The 12,879-nt window shown below is 36.3% G+C and overlaps 1 long non-coding RNA gene across 2 annotated transcripts; it reads left to right on the top strand.

Moving 5' to 3' along the window:
• Positions 1–7,480: 7,480 nt before the first annotated feature.
• LOC120265614 lies at positions 7,481–11,224 on the top strand. Of its 2 annotated transcripts, none has more exons than XR_005537698.1 (3): positions 7,481–7,748; positions 9,681–9,778; positions 10,483–11,224. It is a non-coding gene; the product is annotated as an uncharacterized LOC120265614 (long non-coding RNA). The 2 variants fall into 2 exon arrangements; XR_005537699.1 differs by having other exon boundaries at positions 9,673–9,778.
• The last annotated feature ends 1,655 nt before the right edge of the window (positions 11,225–12,879 follow it).

Genomic DNA, 12,879 nt, shown 5'->3' with positions numbered 1-12,879 from the left:
CGCAATTACGGTGATCAGAAGCAGTATAGGTTCTTCGATTGCTAAAGATCTAGGTAATGGATTAGCTTGGTTAAGCATTGTTCCCTTGAATGACTTCAACACGGAGATGTGAAAGACCGGGTGGATCTTACTCTTCGTAGGTAAATCCAGACGGTATGCCATTGCACCCAGTTACTCTACAACTCAGAATGGCCTATAGTACCGCTGGCTTAGCTTTGATGGCTGGCAATGGGCCAGCATAGATTAACGATATGGTTGTAGACCTACAAAAACCAAATCTCTGATTGCCAATTCGAGCTTGTGTCTGTAAGCATTAGCTTTCTTTTCCATGCGGTGTTGGGCGCAATAAAGATTATCTTTTAGTGAGCGCAAGAGCGACTCTCGCTCCTGCATTAACTCATCTAAAGCTTGGATGGTGGTGGCCTGGGTGTATATGTCAGAAAAGAAGGTGGGGGATGACCATACAGAGCTTGGTAGGGTGTCATTTTTATCCCACTGTGATATGCTGTGTTATAACAAAGCTTAGCCCAACCAAGGAAACTTACCCATTTGTTTAGTTGATCTTGAGTGAAAGCTCAGACGTACTATTTGAGGCCCCTATTGATTGTCTAGACATTGGTTTAGGGATGGTAGGCAGTACTATTGCGAAGGACGGTGCCGCTGAGTTCAAACAACTTTTTTCCAAAAGTGGCTTACAAAAACTTTATCCACACAACTTGACCACTCTATTCGCAAATAACTCAGCTGTTTGAGTTACAGTAAATTTGGGTGTTAAGGGCCCCAAAATGAGCTGATTTACTCAGTAGATCCATCACTACTAGGATCACTGTGAAACCTTGAGATCTTGGCAGCTAGGTAATGAAATCCATGGTGACTTCCTCCCAAACCAACACTGGCACAGGCAATGGTTGTAACAACTTGGTAAGAGCCTGGGTCGAGTATTTGACTTGTTGGTAGACCAAACTAGCTGCCATGAATTCCTCTATATCTCTTCACATGTTCGTCCAGAAGAAATGAGCTGATAAATGAACTAGTGTTCTCTTGACAACTGCATGCCCCACCATCGGAGAGGAATGGAATTCATGGAGTAAGGAGTTCTTGAGGCTTGACTATATGCTGATATAGTAGCGGTTATGAAAAAACACTATCCCATCGATAGTAGAGTAATCTGATGAAAGAGAGCCAGCTATAAAGCTTAAATGCTTTATCTTTAGGTCTTCTAAAGTTGCATTTTCTTCCCTCATGGTGTTGAGCAACTTTGAGACTTGGTGTCTTGTGATGAAGAGGCTCTCGAAGTCCACCCCACCAATGTCTTCTTGTGTTTCTTCATGCATCCGAGATAGTATATCAGTTGGCTCAATTGGCATGACCAAGTTTATATTCAAACCGGAAATTAAACCCTGACAACTTTCGTAAATAAGCTTGTTGGTCTGGAGTCTGAATGACCTGCTGTAGAAGCTCTTTAATACTTTGATGATCAGTTCAGATTATGAAAAATTGATCTCAAAAGATACTAACACCACTTGTGAACTGCCTCGGTGATGGCATGGAGTTCTTTAATATAAGTTGACAAGTATGCGATCGGATGACCTTCCTGCATTAGAATGGTACCAATCCCTTCCTTAAATTCATCTATCTCCACGATAAACTCTTTATTGAAATCTAGCAAGCGAAGTACTGGAGCCTCCACCATAGCCTTTTTAAGGGCTTCAAAGGTAGCTAACACGCTCAAAGTTCATACAAAACAATCCTTGCACAACAGGTCAGTTAGTGGACTAGTGATGGTGGCATAACCTTTGATGAATCTTCGATAATACCCGGTGAATCCAAGGAATCCTCTAAGTTGCTTTGGCGATAGTGGTGGGGCCAATTGGTCATCGCTTTTAGTTTGTGAGGGTCTACACATACTCCTGTAGGAGTGACCACATGCCCCAAATAGTCAATAGTCTTTATGCAAAACAAGCACTTGGAAAGCTTAATGAAGAAGTGATTCACCTTAAGACACCCCAAGACTTGGTTCAGGTGGTCTAAATGGGATATGAAGGAGATGCTATAGATGAGGATATTGTCGAAGAAGACAATAACAAATCACTGTAAGAAAAGAGTAAAAATGTTGTTCATCATCGCCTGAAAAGTAGAAGAAGAGTTAGAAAGTCCAAAAGGCATTACCACAAATTCGAAATGGTCTGTCGTGCATTTGGAATGTTGTTTTAAAAATTTCCCGATCATGCATCCTAATCTAATGATAGCCTATATGTAGGTTGAACTTGCTGAACACCACGGTGCTTCTAGTTTATCTAACAGTTCATCGATGGTGGGTATCAAAAATTTGTCTTTGATAATAATTGCATTCAATGCTCGATAGTCCATGCAGAACGAATACATATCATCCTTCTTCCTGACTAGCAAGACTGGCGATGAGAATGGACTGTGGCTGGGTCATATGATACCCTGGTCTAGCATCTCACGTACCAACTTCTCCATCTCATTCTTCTGGTAATGAGGGTATCGATCATGCCACATGTTGATTGGCTTTGTGTAAGGTAGAAAATGGATGCGGTGATTGACCGATCTACAAGGAGGTAGGTCCTTGGGCTGTTGGAAAAAGATCACTATATTGTTGGAGGAGCTGGACCACTTGTGGAGGGAAATCTGGGGTCAGCTGGAGTTCAGGAAAGCATACAAGTAATTTTTCCAAGTGACTGTCAGGCTCCAGAAAGTTGATGTAATTCATATAAGCTTGCGAACTCCTCATGACACAGCAACACCAGGAACTGATTGAGTGTGATCGATCGCGGTGTTGGAGTGGTATCTTCTTGAAGGATCACCGTCTTCCCCTTCCACTTGAACTCCATTATGAGTGCTATATAGTCATGCGACAATCGTCCTTGCCCTTAAATCCATTAGACAGTGAGCACCACCTTTGGTCCTTCAATAGGCAACACATAAAACTCTATTGGGAAATCATACCCTTGTATGGTTAGTGTTACCTAGGATTAAAAAGAGAACATGAGATAGTCACCATTGCGGATATAGACCCGAAATGGTGTTGTGGTTTTGATATTCAAGCAAGAGTCTTGGGTATAGTCAGTTTCACAAATTATAAGTGCTCCTATTATCAATCAACACTTGAACGCGACGATTGGTGATCTCACCCATTAGCCAAAGTGAGCGAGGGTTTCCTTGCCTAGCCAAAGTATTCAAACTTGAGATATCTTATGTCACTACTTCCAATTCGATGTCGCAAGTTGTTCATTGCCTGGTGGCTCCTCAGGTTCGTTGTAAGCCATACCGAGTAGAAGTAAGTATTGTCTGTGACAACGATAACCCATAGTCCATTTTTGGTCGTAATTATAGAAAATGCCCTTTAACAGTTTCTCATTAAGCTTCGCCGGACTTAGTCACAGTACTAGTAGCGGCGTGGGAGATAGTAGTGGTGGATGGCTATTGGTCTTTGGTGGTTGCCCGATAGTGTCAAAGTTGGTGTAGCGGCTCGGTGTTGTCTTGGAGAGCTGATGGAGTTGTTAACAAGAGTAGTGTAGGTGGTAACGGTTGACTGACCCTTTATTGTGGTAGCTAGCGGAGGCAGTACAATGTTTCGTGATCCTCCTTTAACACACAAATGTTGGTCCTGTGACACATCCTCACTACGCTCCTCATAGGCTCTAGCTAAAGCGAAAGCTTCCATTAACATCATGGGTCGGGTCAACATTACTTCCCTACATTTATTGGATAATAACCCATTGATGAAGAAAGAAATAAGGAGTTGACCTAATATGCCAGTTATTTTGTTTATCAAATCTTCGAAATAAGTTTGAAATTCTGATACAGAAGTTGTTTGTGTCAGCTTCGAGAGAGCTACTTGGTGGTCTTCATATTGTGAAGTCCTGAACTGCTGTTTGAGGTTGGCCAGGAACCCCGGCCAAGTTAAGAGGAGATTGTTCCCCTTCATCCAATGATACCAGGCTAATGTGCGCTCCTCCATATAGGACGATACAATACACAACCAGAGGTTCGCCGGAGTTTTATGGAAGTTGAAAAACTCTTCAATATGGAGCACCCACCCATTCAGGTCCGTTCCGTCGAACTTGGGTATCTCTATCTTCATTGGCTTGAGGTGTTAAGTTGCTTCCGTCTCAGGTAAGAATGATATTATAGTGCAAATAAGGAAAGATGTGCGGCCTGTTGCAAGTTGCACCAGAGTTCCCATAAGTTGCGACTTGAGTTCCTCAATTCGTACATCCATTACGGCCATGCTCTTTTGCATCCATTAGTGATATGTCACCACTTGATCCTCCAATTGTGTTTGCATTTTCGCTTGCAACTGTGTTGTCAATGCCTTCACAGCCTCCAATATCTTAGTATCTGCCATGTTATATAGCCGAAATAGCTCTCAATGAAAGCACCAATGATACACTCCTGGCGATAAGCGTATCCGGCAGCGCTACTTCAAGTAGGCGCACACTCTAGGAAAAATTTCGAAGAAGAAGTGGGATAGGTTTTAAGGAAAGGGAAAAGATTCTTTAGTAACTTCATTTTGCATAAGAAAACAATACCATAGTGCATGACTATATATAGCCACATGATCCACTAACTGCTTGCCTCTTGCATGGTCGGCACTAATTGCTAAATAACAAACACCATTATTGGCAAATACTAATTCAAGAATAATTGACAGCTTCATGATTGACAACTACCATTATTGCTCCCGTTGAGCACATCCATTATTCACTATATCCTGTCATTCACGTCACGTACATCTCCATTCAATAGGGGTTTCTTACCAACCCGAAGCGTCTTCTTATGGATCCCACCGTCTTCATGTGACTGTGGATCGGATCCGTCAAGCTTGTACCCATCGCCCTGCAAACATGGTGAGATTCCATCACTCTCTTCATGCATGGGTGTTGAGGACTCCAGTAATAGTGGCAGAGTCGTATCATCCACTCCCTGGGTTGACGTTCATCTCCAAAACCATAGTGAAACACCCAATGACGGACCATCGAGAGACATCCTTTGTTGGCAACTACAGATATTGCTCCATGCCCCACCAATCCACACTAGAACCAAAAATTTCGGGAGTTCTTCGTATAATATAATCACAAAGATCTTTCTTGTCTTCGTCCTCCAACTAGAAACCTTTTTTCAAGGGATAGGTCAAATCTATCTCAAGACAAACTTAGGCAAAACGAGTTCTTGAAAGCAGTGATGTATACTCATCAATTTTAAGTAGTCTTCCAATCAGCACTGTTAAAGACTCCAGGGATTCACCATCCCAAAAGTCCACTGATAGATTGTAAATTTTGATCCAAATCATAGCTTTTGTAAGCTTCGTAAAAGCTGGTTCGAAGTAAGGTTGGCATGGAACAAGATGTAATGTCATTCCATTTACGGACCAAGGATTGCCAAACAAAAACCGTTGGCTTTAATTCATCAGAATCACATCATATGAGGAGATATCCATTTGGCATATCAAAGATAGAGATGTGTACCACACCAATAGAACTCCACAAGCTTAGCAGGTAAGTCTTAATGACCTCAAATGGAGGAGATTTGCCAAATAATTTCCCATACAGGGTGTGCTGAAATAACATTTGAGCCCTCATTTTTGTTTCCATGTCAACCTTGAAGGTGTTAGTGATAGTGGCTTTGAGCCTCTCTAGTATAACTCCATCCACTAGAGAGGAGGTTTCTGGACGCCGATGAACAGAGCTCTCAATCTCCACCCAGGAATACGCTGGGGTAGCCCTCCACTTTCCTTGTTCAATTTGATAGGTGATTGAAAACACTTTTAGTTCAAAAATTCAATTGATATATAAAATATTATTTTGGTATAATACCCGAATTGGTCCCTCTACTTTTCTCTCTTCCCTTTTGGTCCCTCTACTCAGAAATGCGCCCCACTAATCCCTCTACTCTTGAAAATGACCCAACTTAGTCCCTCTACCTTTAATTTCTTCCCATCTAGTCTTTCTACTCTTGAAAATACATCCACTAATTGGCACAATTTTAGAGTAGAACGGACTAAGTAGAACAATTTTCAAGAGTAGAGGGATTAGTGGGGCGCATTTCTGAGTAGAGAGACCAAAAAGAAAAGAGAGAGAAAAATAGAGGGACTAATTTGGGTATTATACCTATTATTTTCTGATTATTAGTACTCTGATGGGTCTTATATATGAACCTAGATTAATTAGGGTATGTTTGGATAAGCTAGAATTATGGCATAATCCGTACAATATGCCATAATTTAATATTTTTCTGAGAACTATACCATATTGGCTATTTGGGTACTTATTTTTAGAATATAAAATTATGGCATAATATAGATATTATTGCATAAAAAAATATTCCACTTTTAGTGGAATATTTTTTCATTATAAAAAGTCTCTTTTTTTTATCCAGCCATTAGCCACTGGTATAACGATGGTTCGCCAGGCCTCCGACGACCGGCCACCGGTCCACCAACCTCTTGTGACACACCGACGGTCCACTCGTGGTCCGGTCGCCTAATGGCTGACCTCCAACAACCAGCCACCGATCTACCGGTGGTCCACCCATTGGCCGGCTAGCCTTTGGTGACACGCCCTCGGTCTACTGGTGGTTTCGGCCGACCTCCCGACCGGCCACCGATCCCTCGACGGTCTGGTCGCTGACCAAGCAGTTCTTGTAATTTTTTTATTTTGTTAACCAAATACTCATTCTGTAAAAATAAAATATGTTATAATTTCTATAATAATCACTTGCGTTTCCTATATAATAATATTATGCCATATTTTTCTGACCAAACAACCCATAGTAAATGGAATGGTTCTTACATATTTATTTCATGTTCGTGCTTAATTGAATTGCCATGCAAACAAGTCTAAAGAACCTTGTGGAACATAGTAGAATATTTAATTGGGAGTGGCTCATTATTTCCTAACCATCCCTGTTAAGGCATAAATTAACAACACCCAATATTAATCTATTTTATAGGTGTAGATATGAAAAAGAAAAATTATATAGATGTCATAGCGAAAAAAATTATAGAATTTAAATAAGTAATCATTAAAAAAATATATAAGATTTGAAAAAAATAAAAAAATTATTCATTTTAAAATAAATATTAATATAAAAATTGCTAATTCACAGAGTGATGCTTCCCATAGTTTTATATCTTACATAGAAAATTTCATAATCATATAAACATATTTTTAAATAAAATGGCTTTTTATATTTTTACTAAAACACAAAAAAAAATTTGTTTTCTCGTGGATACCTATGATTTTATACCCTTTTTTTTAATTTAAAAAACCGTTAAAAAGTGGGCACTTCTATTTATATAAAAACACGTTGCATTCTTTTGTAAGAATATAACCGTTATGTTTTGATAAATAACCGTTATGTTTTTTTGTTTTTGTTTTATAAAAAAATAATACTAGTCATTCTATATAAATTGTTTAAAAGAAAAATCGTTATAATCCAATCTCTGTCTCCGTAGCCTAGTGATGTCGAGAAAGCTCAGCAATGTCCTTGTTTTTGTGACCCATCGCCATGGATCCCCCTTTGCCCTCCTTCTTTCTCCTCTTGCCGTTAGAGCTCGAGGAGCTCATCCTCTTCTCTCCCAGCCTCATAGATGAAGGCCTTCTTGTTTTCTCTGCAGAACTCCACGGTGTCAACCTTGTTTGACATTTAGGAGTAATTGATTTGAGGCTTCGATTCCGCATCTTTAATCGGAGGAAATGGAGACCAGCATCAGAGTTTCTTCGGTTTGTGGTCTTTGCCTTAGAGACCTTATGTTTGATGATTTTGAATTTTTGGGTTTCTTTATTTCAGTCGATGTTATTGTGTATTCGTGTTATTGTTTTCTGGGCTTGATTTCTTGTAAACTAGATGAATTAATGGAAAAATCAGATGAACTTCATCAACATTGATGTTTTAAATGTCGATCAGGTGAAATGTTATCCACTTGTTATATTATCTGACTCTTTCTATTTTGTATTCTGTAGTTGCTATTTGACAAACTAATTGAAATGAACCCAGTCATCAAGAATTAGTGCTTTTTGATTGATTTGATTTCCAGTGTGGAATACATTTAATTTATGTGCAATAGAAATATAGTCATCAAGCATTGAATATTCATTTCTTAGTCCAAATCAACCAGTGCTAGTTTCAGGTAAAGCATGCAGGTTTCAACTAATGCATTGATAATCTCTGTTCTTGATGAATGAACAAGAACTTAACCTTTTATGGCCCTGCCTAAACTTTCTACATATTGAACAATCACCGGATAATCTAAATGATTACAAAGATCTTATTTTGTCCTGGTTTTTTGGCAAGCCAAACTTCAAAATAATAAATTAACTACCTTCACATTCATCATGACATCTTTAAAACTTTTGGCCTATTTTATTTGTATGGATAATTGATGATGTGTTTCTCTCAATTTAGATATATTTTGTACATGTTGAGATGGAAATTCAGAAACTTGTTACTCATACATGTTTGAAGGTGTTGAACCTGAAGTAGCATGAACATATGCCAATGAAGGGTTAAGGAAAATAAAGTTGCTCAAATTTTGCCCCTAATCCTTAAATTTTAGGCAGATAGTGCATTTCTGTTTTGTTTTAGCTAGGGCTGTCTGATAAAAATATCTGGAAACATGGAAACTAATATGCAATATGTATAAAAAAACATGAGAGTGACTAATAACACTAACGTGTGTTTCTTTGTTGATATCTTCTTGTTTTGTTAAACTTCCTCAGGTGTTTTTAATCAAAGGTGTTTTACTTTCTTCCTTTCGACTTTGTTCCTGCTTATCTCAATCTGCTGTCTACTTTTCTGATCCATCCTTTCATGTTAGTGCTATTCTTCTTCTTTGGGTGTCCTGTGGTCAGTTGTTTATATCTTTCTGAAATTATTTGCTACACCATTCATGTGTATACAACTTCATTTGATGTTTTCACTTTTTTTCTGATCTCTCTGGTCAAGCTCTTATCTCATAATTTATGCCATCTATTCTTGGCATTGGTCCTAAATGACTAGGAAGATACAACTACTGATGAGGGGGCTTTGGATTTTATTTTATTTTTTTTTAAAATTGAACAAAAACATAAAAACCACCCAGGCTCTTTGAGGACTCTGATGTGACTTCATTTCATGGTTTATTTGTTTATGAGACCTATGTTTATGATATTTTAATTGTGGTGGGAGGGAACTTTTATATATCCATAGTTACTAATGGCAATAAATGCATCCTTTCTTGAGATACTAGATGGTGTTTTTAGAAGGTTCATGATGTATTTTTCTTATCTTTAAGCTTAAGCCACAAAGTTAGGAATAAATATTTGAAAGTCAATATTAAAATCGTTTATATTGTTCCTTCTCAAGTGCTTGTTTAAATATGATTTATGTAAAAAAGATGAATATTCATGCTTTTTGAAGAGGTCACATCAGTGAGGTACCTCTTGGTTTATAGTTATTCAATGACGCATGACAGGGAACCTGTATGCGTGATTTGAATTCAAATAATTTAATTTGGTTGTATGATTTAAATAAAGTAAGCAATTGAAAGAAACTCGTTTATTCTATTTCTATAAGTAGCTTTACATTTGAAATTGATTCTACCAAGTTATGTAACTGTTAAAATCACCAAATGTGATGTAGTGTTTGTTTTCGTTATTTAATTCTTAGATATTCAGGTGTTGCTTCCTTAATTGCCAATTGAAGAAGTCATCATCTTTATAATGGATCATCTAGCTATGAACTCACATACAAAGAATTACCAATCCTTCTGGAGGTAAGAATAAGCATTAAACTTTTGTATTACTTGTATAAAGCAAATTGTACACCCACCATATCCTACACATTTTATTGAATAGGATTTATGAAGAGGTTTTAGATTTAAATTTTCTTACGCACTTTTAAGTTTTTATAATTTTCTTACATTCTCTATATTAAACTATTCCACATGGCTCAATATTAGTTCCTTGTTTTATTTATGAAATCAGTTTCAGTCCATTCTTATTTTCAAGTAGTTCCATAACATAATACTGGTTCAACTTTTTTTTTTTTTTCTAGTTTTCCAAATTATGTAGAATTCTTCTTTATTGATTAGGCAGTATCCTTTCTCTTGTATTACTCAATCTGATTCATTGTTATTGCAAAGCGAGGTTTGCAGGATTCATGTTTCTTTTCATTTCATTGCTTTCAACAAGTCATTCTATTTGCTTTTAGTTGTAAAGTTTGTGATGTGAGCTCATTATATGTACTAATCCAATTATAAAATTATATGTACACCAAAATTTATCAACTTCAGAAAACAATAACTGTATTGTTTATTTTACTATTTTTGGTGTTTGCTATGATATATATGCTCCATGTTTTCATATACCACAGCAATAACTTAACTTGAATAGCTGGCCTCATCTAATTCGAATATTTATTTTTTTCTTAATTATAAATTTTATTGAACATCTTCATTGGTTGGTCTGTATTGTTCAGAGGTCATTACCAAAATGCAGAATTTTTTATAAGCTGGACTATGCTCCATGTCCACAATTAGACCTTACCTTTGGCCACCAATATCAGTAATCCAAATGAGGTATGCTTCCCTCTTTGTTTAATTATCTATCTACGTTATTTTCTTCTGTTGACAAATCTGCATATATAAGCCAAAGGGCTAAGCTTCAGGAAGTAGTTTTTGGGATCCACATTTAATTTCCAATTTTATCACTTAGTTCTTAAAGAAGTTACAGCAGTGCCATTGCCTAGTCTCTCATGCACTTTTATTTTAACACCTGTACATTAGTTTAAATTACAAATAAGACCATCATCTAGAATAAATATATGATTTTGATAAACCCTTTTATATTGATAAACTTTAACTAAGCAACCTTGTCTCTAGAAGTATATCTTCAACTCAATTTTTCATGTTATTCTTTGGATTTCATGGAATTACAAAATAAGAATTTTAATTTGATTTTTTCTCTTGAAATACCTACAATTTATTATTTTACATGGGCACCATTTTGGGTTTGATTGAGAAGTCCTTTAGTTTTTTGTAACAATAATTAGTTTCTTTCACATATATTTATCCATATAAACTCCTAAAATTGTATGATACCTTCTATCAATAAATTTAATTTTGAGATTGTCATACACACACACTTATGTATGTATATATACAAACTCTTGAAATTCTACTTGTTCTTTTCATTCACTCTTAAACCCTTGAAATTTTTTATAGGCCTTTTTTTTAATTCATATATTTATATATGGATTTTTAAAAATAATTTTAAGTTTTATATTTTTACCTAATTAAATATTTGAGAAAATATATTTAATATCATTGATAAAATAAATTTTTTTAACCTGTTAATTCGCTTAATAACTTATTGTGAACCAATGCATATGCATGGCATTCGTAATTTATATATATTGACGATAGTGTAATTATTTATGTGAACTTCATGGGATACTCTTTCATTTGAGCTCAACCATTCTGACAATTATTTACTTATATTTCATACTCTATGTTCACTATCTATATAACATTAAAAGCAAAGAAACTGATAGTCATGTTATTTAAGTCACTAATCAACTATCAACATCAAATAAAAAAAAAGTATTCAATGTATTGAAGATTAAATTGTGCAGAAGGGGTAAAGAACTTGTCTTATTTGAAAAATGTCATATGCCAACTTCTTCAGCTGTACAGGAAGTCCTCTCTTCTTGGAATCAAGCCTTTTCTCCTATTTTTCCTTTTTTACTAGTTGTCTATTGCCTCTCATGGTTGAATACAATTGTTTGTTACTAGTGATCTTTAGCACTAATTTTTCAATTGCTACACATAGACGTTGCATGTTGACAGTGACCAAGTTTTTAATTAGTATAATATGAGTAACTAATAGTTTGCGATTTTTTTGCTTTTGCTTTTTAGTTAAATTTGATTTTGATTTGTTATTCATTAAATTGCATACACATTGATATTGGTTTCATGTGGCTTTTACAAAGGTATGCATATATGAATTTGTTGCTTTACAACAATACATATTCTATGAAGTGCATAGAAATGTAGATAAATATGTGCATATAAGTACTATCGCCCCTTGGGCGCAAAGGGCCTATGCTTGTGTCCACTTAATCTATCATGAAACACTTGTGTCAGCATTGATGCTGATTTTATAACTGTCTGAATTTGTATAAGAGAGATATGTGATAATATTATATCTCCATACAAAATCTGAAACACAACCATGGAATAATTGACAACTAGATATCTTAAGATGATGTCTTTTTTTTTCTCTTAAACATGTCTAAACTTTTATATCAGGATTGTTATGGAAAGTAAAACTTAAAAGTAAGAGGCAATGTCTCATGGAGCTTAATGCCCCAAGAAACTTTTGTGTGATGTTTACTCTTCAAGTGAGCATTAAACATACCTGATATGTACTATTAGATTTTTGGTTTGTAACTATTGCACAACCGTAAGCGCACGGTTTTGCCAAGTAGTAAATAAGTATCGATCCCACGAGGACCAAGTATGATTACCAACCTATTGCAACAAGGGGTTATCTAGACAATTAAAAAGGTTGGGATTGGAAATAACAAGAAGCAGGGAATAAAACACAATCAAGGCTATAGAAACACAGGGCCGTGGATTACACTTCAGGTTAAAATAGACTTAGGTTTGGGAACTCACCACAAGGTGTAACATGAATGATGTGTTGGATCTAGACTAGGTTTGAGTAGATCCCATGAAAGGGCATTAATCCTAAACTACTTATCACTCTCTTTCAAGAGATAACAAGTTAGGTCTTGGTAGGGCCATCTCCTACTTTCGCGGTAGATAAACCCTTTCAAAACCTGAATAACCAAGTTGATTAAGCAAAAGACAAT

The sequence above is a fragment of the Dioscorea cayenensis genome, chromosome 7, assembly GCF_009730915.1.
Source record: "Dioscorea cayenensis subsp. rotundata cultivar TDr96_F1 chromosome 7, TDr96_F1_v2_PseudoChromosome.rev07_lg8_w22 25.fasta, whole genome shotgun sequence".
Lineage (NCBI taxonomy): Eukaryota > Viridiplantae > Streptophyta > Magnoliopsida > Dioscoreales > Dioscoreaceae > Dioscorea > Dioscorea cayenensis.
The sequence above is the reverse complement of the archived record's forward strand: the minus strand, read 5'-3'. Positions and strand labels throughout refer to the sequence as shown.